This window comes from Anser anser (genome assembly GCF_964211835.1).
Source record: "Anser anser genome assembly, chromosome: 1".
NCBI classification, from domain to species: Eukaryota; Metazoa; Chordata; class Aves; order Anseriformes; family Anatidae; genus Anser; species Anser anser.
In genome coordinates, this window is record NC_139720.1 from 85,318,679 (window position 1) to 85,333,399 (window position 14,721).

At 36.6% G+C, this 14,721-nt stretch overlaps 1 protein-coding gene across 4 annotated transcripts in view; it reads right to left on the bottom strand.

The window, feature by feature from the left end:
* LOC310882937 (uncharacterized protein) overlaps positions 1–633 on the bottom strand; it is a 206,625-nt gene extending 205,992 nt beyond the window's left edge. For all 4 annotated transcript variants that reach the window (XR_014573233.1, XR_014573234.1, XM_083802427.1 and 1 more), the window contains exon 1: positions 601–633. The gene's annotated coding sequence lies outside the window, so the exon portion shown is untranslated. The remainder of the gene's footprint in view (positions 1–600) is intronic.
* Positions 634–14,721: the final 14,088 nt, after the last annotated feature.

The following is a 14,721-nucleotide window of genomic DNA, read 5'->3' on the forward strand; positions in this document are numbered from 1 at the left end:
ATATTTCAGAGAAAAAAAGATATTTGAGGAATATGTTATCAAAAGCCATAAATTGTATTGTAAAAGCAGGATTTTCTTTCCATACATTTCAAGTAAAAAACTATTTTAAAACCGCCATATGGATCATTATACTACGGAAAATAACTTATTTTAAAGGCACTGTAAAGTATCCATTTAACATTAAGGGATACTTTTCTCTTTGGAGGATATATTGGTTATTGGAACATCATGTTTTCTCTTAATGGTGAAAAAATTACAAATACTTAAATATTGAAAGATGGCATAAATATCTGAAGTGGTATGCTTAGAAATATTTTGTTTGTAAATTTAGGTAGCTAGTCTAATAACATCCTAATATCAGTGTGTTGTGGTTTAACCCGGCTGGCAGCTAAACACCACACAGCCGTTCGCTCACCCTCCCCCCTCCCTCTCTGGGATGGGGGAGAGAAACGGGAAAGTGAAGCCGGTGAGTTGAGATAAAGACAGTTTATTAAGACAGGAATATAATAATAACAATAATAATAATAATAGTGATAATGATAATAGTATTATTAATAATAACGTGTAAGAAAACAAGTGATGCACAATGCAATTGCTCACCACCCGCTGACCGATGCCCAGCCTATCCCCGAGCAGCCGGCCCCCCACCCCGGCCAGCCACCCCTATATATTGTTTAGCATGACGTCAGATGGTATGGAATACCCCTTTGGCCAGTTTGGGTCAGCTGTCCTGGGTCTGTCCCCTCCCAGCTCCTGCTGCACCCCCAGCCTGCTCGCTGGCAGGACAGAGCGAGAAGCCGAAAAGTCCTTGGCCTGGTGTAAACACTGCTCTGCAACAATTAAAACATCAGCATGTTATCAGCGCTCTTCTCATCCTAATCCAAAACATAGCACCCTACCAGCTACTATGAGGGAAAATTAACTCTGTCCTAACTGGAACCAGGACAAAAAACCAGGTGAAAAAATTACAAATACTTAAATATTGAAAGATGGCATAAATATCTGAAGTGGTATGCTTAGAAATATTTTGTTTGTAAATTTAGGTAGCTAGTCTAATAACATCCTAATATCAGTGCTATGGAAACAATAAAATATTTTATATTCCAATATGTAGGACAGTGGCCACATTACAACTGGTTATGAGTTTAAAGAAGCCATCTGAATATAAAGTATTTATCTTGATTATGGAGTTAGGTATTTAGAAGTGTGCAAGTAGTTCAGTGCCAAAGTAAAAAGAACAGGAGACGATCTAAAAATTCTTTTTTAAAGAAAGAAAGGGCTTCCTGAATGACTACACAGTTTATAACTTGCTTTAAAATTAAGGTCAAAATTAAGTTACTTTTTAAATTTATAAATTTTTTCTTGAATTCTGAAAAAACTTAAAGAGTTACCTCAGTAAATGTATTTAACAACCTAATAAGTGAAATTGTAAATATTAAAGATGCTTCTACTGATCCATCCCCAAAGGGTAGAGGAATATTAACAGTATGCCTATTCGCAAGCTAACTATGTTTGAACTGACATATCACATAAGCACTAAGCTAATGAAAGCATTACAGCTGCTTCATACTTTAATCTAAGATTATAGAATTAAAAAAAAAAAGAAAAAAACCTCTTATAGTTTGCTTCTTTCAAAACTAACCTGAGCCAGTTTTTTAGTGGCCCTCAGGAAGTACGTATTAAACAAGTATTTATATTTTTTATTTATTTTTTGTCATCTTCTTTGTTGAGTTTATGAAGAAATAGGTATGTTCTTGGTTTTCCAGAATAAGCCAGTGTCATTTTACGTATAAACAATATCCTTTCCACCTAATATTCTGTACTCACCAACAGAATCCAAAGGGCTTAGTGGTAGTAACCTCCAAATCTGTTCCAAAACTTATGAATTTTATTAAGAATCATATCAAAGTTATACTACAATAATGAATTATGATTACTGCAGGAAAGCACATTAATGGCTTAATTCCTTAAGAGGTCAATATTTCCAAAATTAAAATGCCTCAGATGTTCTGTGTTAGTATATTATAGATTCAGCTTTGTTTATATTGAAAAACCAAGTTCTAGATTTCACTTTCTAACACTAACAAAATCATCTGGTCTACAGAATACACAGGTGAAAATAAAAATGATAGCTAAAGTAACGGGATTTCATTTTTTCTTATAATAAACATAATGGAAAAATGAAAATCTGTCGTGATTTGAAATTTAAGGCTATAATTGTGTCTTCAAATATAGTGCTAAATTAGCAATCTTGAAGTTCCACTATTCTGGTGAGGAGACAAATTAATCTTGGTAAACAAAGAGGGATAGTTGAACTTAATTAATTTTTAAGACTATTTTCAATTCAATAATTGTTTGTTGCAAGAATATGCCTTTAATACTTTTAATTAACAGGCCTAAATACTTTATTTTTTTACAGCAGACTTGAAAAGATTGCTTACTAGTCTATCTATACATTGTCTAGGTTGCTCATTATAAACTGAACAGAATTCTCCAACAATTAAACAGAGCCTTTTTGCTCATGAATAATTTCTGCAACATAGTCTGCAACATAAGAAGATGAGACATTGATTTCAGAAAATAATATTCTTTAAATCTAATTTACTTACAAAGGAGATACTTGATTCAATGTACTATTGAGTTTAAAGATGATATATCTGTGTTGATAAAGAAACATGCAGTTAGGTGAAGAAAACAGCATTTTTTTGCTTGTGTTCCCTATTGCCTTCATTTTTTCTTCTTTTATTAGAAGTCATTACAGCTATTTTGCTTGTCTTCAGTTAGATCGTTCCCTAAGACAGGGAACATTTATCCAACATCAATAAAGTACTGAGAGTTATCCCTTGTGTGACTAAAGGACATGACTGCGAAGATTTGCCCTGCCTATTTCCTGATTCATTAGGACTGTGCATGTTGGTAATGTCAGAGAAAATCCTTTAAAAATACCCTGCTTTTGGCCTTGACAGTATATCCATTGCTCTCTGCAACTTGCTGTTCAGTGTTCCTATTTTCTTCTCAGCAGCACAAAACATGAATACCCCAGTATTTTGCTCAGATTTCAAAGAGAATCCTTCAAACAGATTCAGTGAAATTCATATAGCCCTCAGGAAGTAGCATTGTTAATGGAAAGGACCAATGTGTTAGCAGGTGTTGCAGACAGCATATAAGGAAGAGTTTTATGAGCTCATTCTAGATAACAGAAGAGTCAAATGTTCACCCTGAGAAAATGGATTGTGTTGTGCTCTGTTGCCACGGCTCACGAAGGAGATTGTCTGGCCTGTAGGAGGCAATTTTTTATATGCTGATTTTTTGTAAAAAAAATGCTTATCGCTATAAATTTGTTAACTTTTTGCTGATAAGCATACATAAAATCTCTTGTGCTGAATGAACTCTATATTGTGGTGGTTAATTTAATTAGTATTTCTGAGTAGAGTTGACTTTCAATGTGTCAGTAAAGTGCATAGTTGAAATGTTAAATTTATTTTATTAATTATGTCCCAATATACCTAATGTTGAACAAAAGTCCAGGATTGGTCTCCTGAAAAGAATGAGGTCCTCAGCTTCTTCATTAGTGTCAAACAGCAAGGTTTGCTAATTTAGATATGGTAAAATTAACTTCGGAAATGTGGGTTGTACTGGGTCTTGGTCAACCCACCACATGGATCTTCTCCAAAATATTTGTGCTAGCCTTTGTCTCCTGTCTGTTCCAATTTCAGAGTCTTCTTCATTTTAGAAATCTACAGAGGTCAGACTGTACTCTCCATACTGCAAAATACATATCACAAAAATACCTGAGATAGAAAATAAGTTTTTTTTTCCCTCAAATTGTACCAATATGTCTTCTGTTACCTGATCACCTAAAGAACACTCCCTGCAAAATATGGAATGTCAGAAAATAAGTATCTGACTCCCTTTAAGATTCTCCACTTAAGAATCCAATTCTCAAAAGTTGCATTTATATCTCATCTTAGAAGAAAAGGGAATAAACAACACATTGACTTCAAAAACAATGGGAGAATAGCTCAGTCATGAACGTACATGCTTAACAGTACCAACCAAATGGAATCTTCATGCTTCCACCTACAGAAACAAACCAGCAAAACAATCTGACCAAAATATAGTTAAAAATCATAAAATACACGGTAAAGTAAAATTAAAAAATCCTGTCTGAGCCTAGTATCGGGCGCTTTGCTCCAAAACAACTATGCCAATGCCTAATACAGACACAACGCTCTGCTAAACTGCCACCTATACTCACTTGTCACTGAATTATCACTGGTCTGTTCTCCATGGCACTATACTAGTTCAACCCAACTGTTGCCAAACCTTGATTTCTTTTTTGTTTGAAGTTCACACACACGCACACACTATATATATATATATATATATATATATATAAAAATGCCTATAGAGTTCAAAAAACAGCTGGGAATTTCACTGTCAGCTGATGCAAGATCATAAGGAGTCCTTCCTTCAAGGGATGTGGTATAGAGTAGCTCCTGACACTTTGCAGAGTGTTTACTACAAGAAGAGGGCTCATGCCAATGGCTCAGCCCAAGCAAGCTCCTTGCATTTCATTTCTGTTCTGTCTTCAGAAATGTAAAACCCACTTCCCCATGCCTGCATGTCTGTTTTGCCACTGTATAAAAAAAAATAAAAATAAAGAAATAAGTAAATATTGGTACTGACACTATAAATCTATCAGAAAGCAAGTTGAATTTCCTGTCTTTAAAAGGTCACTGAAATTAACATGATGCAATCTCATCTGTGGAAAAACAAACAAACTAAACTGAACAAAAAATGAACTTCAAAATTCAAATCCCCTGGTATTAATTGACTCTTGGGTTTACTGCAACTAATTGTGCGTAATTTCAGTCTTTACAGAACACTGTTAAGCCAAAGAAAACAAAATTAAATACAGACAATTTTCAAATGAAGAATTTTCCTGTTTTTATTTCCCTTAAAAGTTACATATATCTGGTATAGTAAGCAAGTTCTTGAAAAGTATGTATCAAAACCAGTTTTTTTCACATTTTTTTAAACTGTCTCTTCGCAATATTTTGCCTGAATTATGAGCAAAATAAAAGAACACAGAACACAACCACTTATTATAACTTCAGTGTGACAACTTAAAAACGTGTGACAACTGGTGGTGACAATCAATACCTTAAAATTTGATCCTACTGTATTTTAATTCAGCAGAAACATGAGATTCACTATGTGTGAAAACGGAGTTTCAAAACCATATTTGATTCTCCCAACACTGAAATGAAGTTTATCATTGCCTGAAGTATTCGTGTGATCTTAAAGCTGCAACTGACAACAAATATTCAAAAACAAACAAAAATTGCAAGCAAGCAGGAAATGACAAAACATTTTCACAAAGCACTGATTAAAGACTTGAAGGCTCAAAAGTAAAACAAAATTATATTGAAAACGGCTAAGAGGTAACCTTAGGAAAACATAAGATTATCTACGTTTTGTGGTAGATAAAGAAAAAACAACAGCAACAAGTAGAAGAACATATGTTTGAAAAAGGTAGAAATGGGAATCTTTAGGAAATATTTTGGAGAAAAAAAAAAAAGCTATTAGAAAATATAAATAATGGACAAAAATTATCTATACTTTTAGAGTAACAGAAATGCTTAAATGCTGTTGTCCTAAGTCTTGTTGTCCCTTTGAAGTAACCTTTTCTGCTAACAAAGAAGTGTTACAAGATTTCTAATAATCCATCCCTAAACCATCCTTATTTTTGCAATAGAGAAACTGGAAATAAATACAACATTTTATCTATATGACATGCATGCGTGCTAAAATTATAGCATTAATGGTTATTTCCTCTGCTATTTTTAAGGCTTCTGATGTTCTATGAGATTTAATTTTATTTCGTTTATGTTATGTTTATGCTTTATGTTTATGTGTTTATGTTTATGTTTATGTGTTTTTTATGTTAATTTTATTTTCGTTTATGTTATATCATCACTATATATATATACATTCAAGATATATATATATATATATGTAATATATATACACATTCAAGAAGAGCTTTTTACTGAACTTGATACAATGATTCCCTTATCGGTGGGTTGTTGTTCTTTTTCTCTTCTTTTTTTCCTCAGTGGCCCTACGCTATTTTTGTAATACAAAAACTTGTATGAATAGACCAATTATTCCTGCTCTTGGGTATTTTCATGCATTTATCAAAAATGAATGTTTCTTCAGTTAACCTTTTAGTTAGGTTTGTCAGTGATACTCTAATTCTACTCAAAACTTCTTCTGAATTCACTTATCTGTTATCACATTTTCTGTTCATTACTTTCCAGATCTAGTAAAATATATTAAAATATTGGGGCATCTTCCATCATCCTTCTGCTACTCTAAAACAAAACAAAACAAAACAAAACAAAACAAAACAAAACAAATTTATTACTCTGTGTATTTTATCTTGACACTTAAATGTTGCCTCTTATTTAAAAAATATAGGTTTTGCACCTACAAAATGTAATGCCTGCTGATGTCAAAGTGTCATATTCACAATACAATACATTTAAAACAATCTTTGAAGGATAAGAAACTAAGTTTCCACAATAGCTTTTTGTGAAAGATTTTACAGGAGAGTTTTTCAACCAAGTGAATTACTATTAATATCTTTGAATATGTCAATTAACTTTTCTGTTGGTATAATCATAATATTGTAGTATGTTAGGGCTATTTTTTTTCCTTTTAAATAAGAATATTGACTCATTCCTGTAAAATGATTTCAGCCAATTTTCTTTTGCCCATAATTAATTCTATGCCTTATTTAGGGATAAATAGCTTGATGTTCCCCACGTGCCAAGCATGACAATTAATTGGAAATATTCATTATATAGCTAAAGAAGAATTTAATTTTCTTTAGATCTGAGTGATGAATTCTTTTACTCTGATATAAAGTTTTTGAAAGCCTGGTTGGAAGACTGGCCTTTTTGCATGGACAAGACTGGGTTGCGTGAGCTCTGTTGCATCTGGTAGTGGTAACACAAACATCTTTACACAAAGGAGATTTTTTTACTATTGAATAAGAGCTTTACAGTCTGCATTTACAAATGTAAATAAAAGCAACCATTTTGCTTACTTTTATTGTTTTGTTTACATGTTCCACCTGTTCCAAGCACACCTTATTCACTCTGATATGGTCAAATAGACAATTACTGATCCAGACTAAGGACACAGCTTGCTAGCCAATTTAGCAGCCAGCTGCCACTGAAAGAAAACATCACCCAAAAATCTACAGAAATATATTTAAAAAAAAAATTATTTGCTCTTGGTTTACTATCCTGACAGCTGGCTTTGAAGTCTGATGCTGCTGGAGCACAAGGAGTGGCAGAATTACGTGCTCAGAGGTGAGGAGTGGGGAGCAGGATCACTCCTGGCAGCTGCTAGCCAATAGCTTAGCTGTGACATCAAACAGCACCATAAATTAACGCCAGTAATGAATCATTTTACCTTTCAGATTGATTTTCTATCACTTCCATCTGGTAAACCTTTTATTTTATGCAAAACAGGTGTTAAATGCTACCAGATTTAATCGTACTTGTGCTGTTACACTCACTATGAACTGGAATAAGCACCTGTACAGGATGCAAGGAAGTAGAGATTTAAATTCAGTGTTTAAATATGTGAACAGAACAGGATATCTTGCATTCATATCTGTAGCTCATCTCTGCAAAATGTCAATCATACTCTGTCAAATGTGCTGAAGTCAAATATTTTTTGTTACATGAAAAGCTCTTAAAATAAAAAATAATATTTTTTTAAATAAATTTTTAAAATGCAGGCAATTCTTAAGTATTTACTGCAACATACTGTCATGTCAGGAGTCCCAACTTCTGCTAGCATCTGACTCCTGATATTGACAACTGCTTCAGCAGTGCGTCACTACAATTATTATGGATGACAACTCTCTAAGAGTTGTTTAGATTGAAGGCATTGGACTAAACATGACCATTGTTTGATATGTTACTTTGCAAGAAAAAGAGATGTACATTGCTTTCTTACTGAAATAACCAACTATTGCACAAAATATTTCATTAACATTATGCCCTTATTTGTTGAATTCAATTGCAGTCTTTTTTGCCTCCTATTTCCTCCAACAGATATATTCCATTTCCAAGAAATTAGATGAAAATGAGCAAAAAAAAGAGTTGACAAATTAAGTTATAACAAGGCATAGCTAAATGTCTGGGTAAGAAACTATTAAAGTCTTAGAGAAATTACATTAAGGTCTTTCTTCTATTGATGTTTTCTGATGAAATAATTATTTGGTTTCCTCTGCAACTGAATTTTTCTTCCTTCCTGAGCTGACAACTGACTGCTGCAGGTCCCAATTGTATAGCTTATATAAACGGGTCAAGTCTCATATTTACACCCAAAGAACCTTAGGTTCATCTTTCTGATGGTATCAGAATTCAATTACGACATACTGTTGAGCTTATGACTCTCTAACATCTTTTCATATGTCTTTGACTACACCTTGTTATGTTCTTGTATTTTGTTTTATTATACTTTTTTGGGGGGGGGGAGGGTAACTTGTGAAATAAGATAGCATTAATATGGAGTACAATAGAAAACTATAAGGAGATGATGCAAAATATATTAAAGAAAGATCTTCTAATTTATCTATGAAGTCCACCTGTAAGTGTTATATTCCATTCCAAACAAAATATCATGCAGGCAATGTAGCTGAATGACACAGCTAAAAAATGAATATTGTAAAAGAAAAACAAAACTACAAATATTATTCACTGATATTATCCAGAACAACATTGCGAATTGCAAATATATTTGGAAAAAAAAAAAAAAAAAAAGGGCAAGGTTTTGATTCACTGTAATTTGAAAATTAAATAAGGGGAATATGTGGAATAGATAACATATTATCTTGGTTATATAATTGCAATTTGCCATCAAAAGTAGATTATAAAATGGATAGGTCTGTAATAAAACATCATAATTCTATACAGTGTTCACTTCAGGTTCTCCTTTTCTGAAATGTTAGTCTTTTTGTCAGTTTGATACAAGCATATAGCGCTATAAGATGCAGTTGGCATCATAAAGACAATGCGTATGGTAATGGTGAGGAACCCATGCACTTAGAAACAAAAAGCATGGAAATGACAGGAATAATACACATGAATTGTTATCTCTTGTTAGGCAGACTTCTGCATACAAGCACATAGTTCAAGCTATAGGAGATATTTGATACTTGTATGTGAGAACCGTTAGCAAATTTCGTAATAGCCTTTTTCTGCCACAACTTTCTAAGAGGAACTGCTCTTGCTGTGATGTTCCCATTTGCACAGGCGTAAGCACCAGTTCTGCTCAGTCAGTCCAAACTCATTTAAACCAAAGAGCTGACACTTGGATCGGCAACACAGAGCTCTAGCATCTGACAAATTTACTTTAAGGACACATTTAAGTAGCCCTTGTTTTCAGGAAAACCCCAAGAGACATGATGCTTTTTTCATTATATTTTCAAACACTGGTACAAAGTTTGTTCATTTTCATGTTCCCCATAGCATAGAAAAAAGGATGTTTCTCAAAAGAGATTTGCTTCTTTAGTAGTTGAGCTGTTATCTGTCATAACAAGGCTGAAATGCAAGTCTGTGAAAGCTGGAGATGACACACTTATCCTCCAGCATTATACAAAAAACAGTCCGGGTTCATACATTTCCATCTGTGGTTGATTCCAGACCAGATGCCCTGAGCTTTCTTGGGTACATACTTTTTCCCACATGTAATTGCTCAGAAACTCATTGCATGTAGTGAATGGTGGTGCTAGTAGTGACTGGATCAAAGCCTAATATTAACCACAGAAATGCAAAATGCATTTCCACTTCCACAGCATTGTCTAAAGACACAGACACATCTGAGAACAGAATTAATTTAACACCAGAAAAAAACTGGAGAAGAGATGGAGTTAATCTTCTTATAACTGTTAGGGGAAATGATTTTCCAGAACATCCATATAAGAAATGTGTGAAGGAACATCTATGAATTCCTAAAATCTTATAGATTATACCATTTTATGGCAGATACATTGTGCCTAGCAGCAATTCTTTTGAACTGTTTGAATTAGTTTGTATGATGAACCCAGTTAAGAAACTATATTATTTTCATGTATCTTTTAAAAATGTAGACAATATTTACAGTGTGAGATACTATATTTCTGAAAACCAGGGACTTTGGAAATGGGTTAGATTTTCATAGAATCATAGAATCATAGAATATTCCGAGTTGGAAGGGACCCATAAGGATCATCAAGTCCAACTCCTGGCACCGCACAGGTCTACCCAAAATTTTAGGCCATGTGACTAAGTGCACAGTCCAATCACTTAAATTCAGACAGGCTTGGTGCAGTGACTACGTCCCTGGGGAGCCTATTCCAGTGTGCAACCACCCTCTCGGTGAAGAACCTCTTCCTGATGTCCAGCCTAAACTTCCCCTGCCTCAGCTTAACACCATTCCCGCAGGTCCTGTCACTGGTGATAACGGAGAATAGGTCACCTGCCTCTCCACTCCCCCTTGCGAGGAAGTTGTAGACTGCGATGAGGTCCCCCCTCAGCCTCCTCTTCTCCAGGCTGAACAGGCCCAGTGACCTCAGCCGATCCTCATACGTCTTCCCCTCTAGGCCCTTCACCATCTTTGTCGCCCTCCTCTGGACACCCTCCAACAGTTTAATGTCCTTTTTGTACTGTGGTGCCCAGAACTGCACACAGTACTCGAGGTGATGCCGCATGAGTGCAGAGTAGAGCGGGACAATCAATTCCCTCGACCGACTAGCAATGCCGTGCTTGATGCATCCCAGGATACGGTTGGCCCTCCTGGCTGCCAGGGCACACTGCTCGCTCATATTCAACTTGCTGTCAACCACAACCCCCAGATCCCTCTCTGTAGGGCTGCTCTCCAGCGTCTCGTCGCCCAGTCTGTACGTATAGCCAGGGTTGCCCCATCCCAGGTGCAGGACCCAGCACTTGCTTTTGTTAAACTTCATGTGGTTGGTGATCGCCCAGCTCTCCAATCTGTCCAGGTCTCTCTGCAAAGCCTTTCCACCCTCATCCGAGTCCACAACTCCTCCAAGTTTGGTGTCGTCAGCAAATTTGCTCAAAACACCTTCTAGTCCTACATCCAAATCATTTATAAAAACATTGAAGAGGACTGGCCCTAAAATGGAGCCTTGAGGGACCCCACTAGTGACCTGCCAGCCAGATGTGACCCCATTTACCACAACCCTTTGAGCCCTGCCCGTCAGCCAATTGCTCACCCATCGTATGATGTTTTTGTTTAGTTGTATGCTGGACATTTTGTCCAGTAGGATCCTATGGGAAACCGTGTCAAAAGCTTTGCTGAAGTCCAAAAAGATCACATCAGCTGGTTTCCCTTGATCGACTAGATGGGTGATCTTATCATAAAAGGAAATCAAATTTGTTAGGCAGGACCTACCCCTCATGAACCCATGTTGGCTGGGACCAGGGACTGCATTGTCCCCCAGGTGCGCTTCAGTAACTTCAAGGATCATCCTCTCCATAATTTTACCAGGCACTGACATGAGACTGACAGGCCTGTAATTGCTAGGGTCTTCTTTCTTACCCTTCTTGAAAATTGGCACAACATTTGCCAGCTTCCAGTCCAATGGGACCTCTCCAGATTCCCAAGATCGTTGAAAAATAATTGAGAGAGGTCCCGCGATGACATCAGCCAGCTCTTTGAGCACCCTGGGATGGATCCCATCCGGACCTATGGACTTATATGGATCCAGGTGGAGCAGCAAATCCCGCACACGTTCGGGGTTGGTTGGGAGTTTGTCATTCCCACCGTCATGGTCCCCCAGCTCAGGGCACCCTGGGTCCCGAAGCCCATCATCAGTGTTGAAGACAGAGGCGAAGAAGGCGTTAAACATCTCTGCTTTGCCTATGTCATTGTCTGTGAAGAGACCTTCCCCATCTAGTAGCAGACCTATGTTTTATTTGGTTCTCCTTTTTCTGTTCACATATCTAAAAAAAACCTTTCTTATTGTCTCCCACAGACATGGCCAGCTTCAACTCTAGTTGGGCTTTGGCCCCGCGAATTTTCTCCCTACAAACACAAACAGCATCCCTGTATTCCTTCCTCGTTGCCTGACCCTCCTTCCAGCAGCGGTACATTTTCTTTTTTTGCCTAAGCTCCAGTAGAAGATCCCTGGTCAGCCAGGCCGGGCTTCTGCCCCGCCTGCCTGACTTCCAATATTTTGGAATTGCTTGATCTTGTGCTTTTAGGAGGCAGTGCTTAAAGATTGACCAGCACTGGTGGATGCCAATGCCTTCAAAAGCAGTTTCCCATGGGACCTTGCTGACTAGTTCCCTGAGCCGCCTGAAGTCTGCTTTCCCCATATCCAGGGCTGAAGTTTTGGTGGCAGTTTTCCTTCTGTCACCATAAATTCTAAACTCAACCACTTCATGGTCATTATGACCAAGACGGCTGCCAATTGCCACGTCTCCCACAAGACCCTCTCTGTTCTCCAGCAACAGATCTAGGAGGGCACCTTTCCTAGTTGGCTTTCTTAGCACCTGCACTAAGAAGTTATCATCTAGGTTCTTTATGAACCTCCTGGACTTGCTCGTGTCAGTCGTGTGGTGATCCCAGTTGATGTCTGGCAAGTTGAAATCCCCCATTAGGACAAGGGGAGTTGATCTTGAGGCATCTCTTAGTTCTGCAAAGAATAATTCATCAGTGTTGTCATCCTGGCCAGGTGGTCTGTAATAGACTCTCACAACGACATCCCCTTTATTTGTTCGTCCCTTAATCCTTACCCAGAGGCTCTCAACTTTGCCATCACCAACTTGAAGTTCCACACAGTCCAGCCCATGCTTCACATACATTGCCACCCCGCCACCTCGCCTACCCTGCCTGTCCCTCCTGAAGAGCCTGTAACCATCTATTGCAACACACCAGCCACAGGACTCATTTTTTAAAATGATAACCAGCTCAACAAAATTCTTCAACTTAAATAAAATAAAAAATGGTTGTCAAAAAAAAAGGTTAATACATTTCTTTTAATACATAAATAGTTGAATAGTGAATATAGTAGAATCAATTAAAAAAATATAGCGAATGTTGAGTAGAATCAATTCAGTAATTTTATCTTCATAAATAGCGCTGATGAAGGTGGCAATGAAAGATTATGTTCAGTTGCACTGCCCACATTTCAAAAGGGACATTGAAAACATGGAACACAAATAAATGATGGGTGAGAAAAAAATGCCTTGTATATATAAGAAAGTTCAGTCTCACAGGTTTATCCAAAATAAAACCATCACGACTGTATTGAATGACTGGTGATTGGTCATACTTCCTGAGGGAAAATGATAGCAGAGAGCTCTTTACTCAAGAGAAAAGTCATGCCAAGAAGCTGTGGTTGGATACTAGAATCAGACAGATTTAAATAAGGATTTAGGCACACGATTGATGGTGAAATGGTTATGTATTTGAACAAATTACTATGCAAAATGATGGACTTTTCCTGTCATAATTTCCGATCCAGTCTAAAAGATTTTCTGGAAAACCTGGTTTCAATGTGTACAAGTTGTTGAACATAATACTGGGCTAACTACATAAAAACAGATGTCTCTATCATGCAGAACGTCAAATCATCTAATAAATCTATACAGCCTTCATGTTTATGAATACAAACCAAAAGGAATGAAAGGACCAAATGATGTTGTATGGGGGAATACTGTCATTGATACAGAAAAAAATGCTATACAGTTACATGATTATTAAAATTCTTTGTCTAATTGATTTCCCTATCCAAGTAAGATAAGCAAAAGACCAGTTGCAAAGAAACAGCCTTGAGGACAAAGAACATGGAGGGGGTGCTTGAAGTGCTCGTGCATTTTTTCACTTTTTTAGTTTGCAGTCAGACTTCCTAAATGACTCAAATGCCAAGTCACTGAAGGAACTGGGACAACTTAAAAGAAGGTCTGGAAAGGTTGGCCCAGGCTGAAGCTAGAAAGCAACTATAAGCAAGTTTTATCTACTAAAGGGGTATAATAGGTGCCAAAAGCAATAGATTGAAACACTCTGAGCTTCCTGGCCTTTCACAGATGGACAGGAAAGAATTAGATACAAGTCTGTTTACATGGCTACATGAAATGCTTACCTGCTGCCTCACAAGCAGTTTAGCACCTATCTCCCTTACAGTTGTTTCTTGTTTAACTTATTGCTGGGCTTGTACTTTACCTTACTTTGATTTCTTCAATTGTGAACACTGCAAAATAGTTGATGCCCTACATCTGATAACCACAGTTATCATCAGTAACAATTAATAACAACATCAAGGTACATGAGAACAAGCAAAAAGATTTGAAGAAAAAAATGTGACTGAGGTGAAAAGAGCTTTTCCATTAAAGCAAAGAGAGACAAAAATATCATTTCATAAATATATAGCTATCAGAACAAAGAAGAGAAACAGAATAAGGAATAAAGAAAATACAGGTTTTAAAAGCCACATAAGGTAGTACATTATATGAAATAGTACATGTTAACTATATCGGAAAATTATGTGGTTATTTTGTGTTAGTTCTGTCACATATTCAAGACATATAGCTATTAGAAAAGGCAACAGAACTGGAGACTAGAAAGACTGGTGGTTTGCTGTTGCAGGGGAAAGAACTGAAGGCGCTGAGCTCATTACAAGAATTCTTC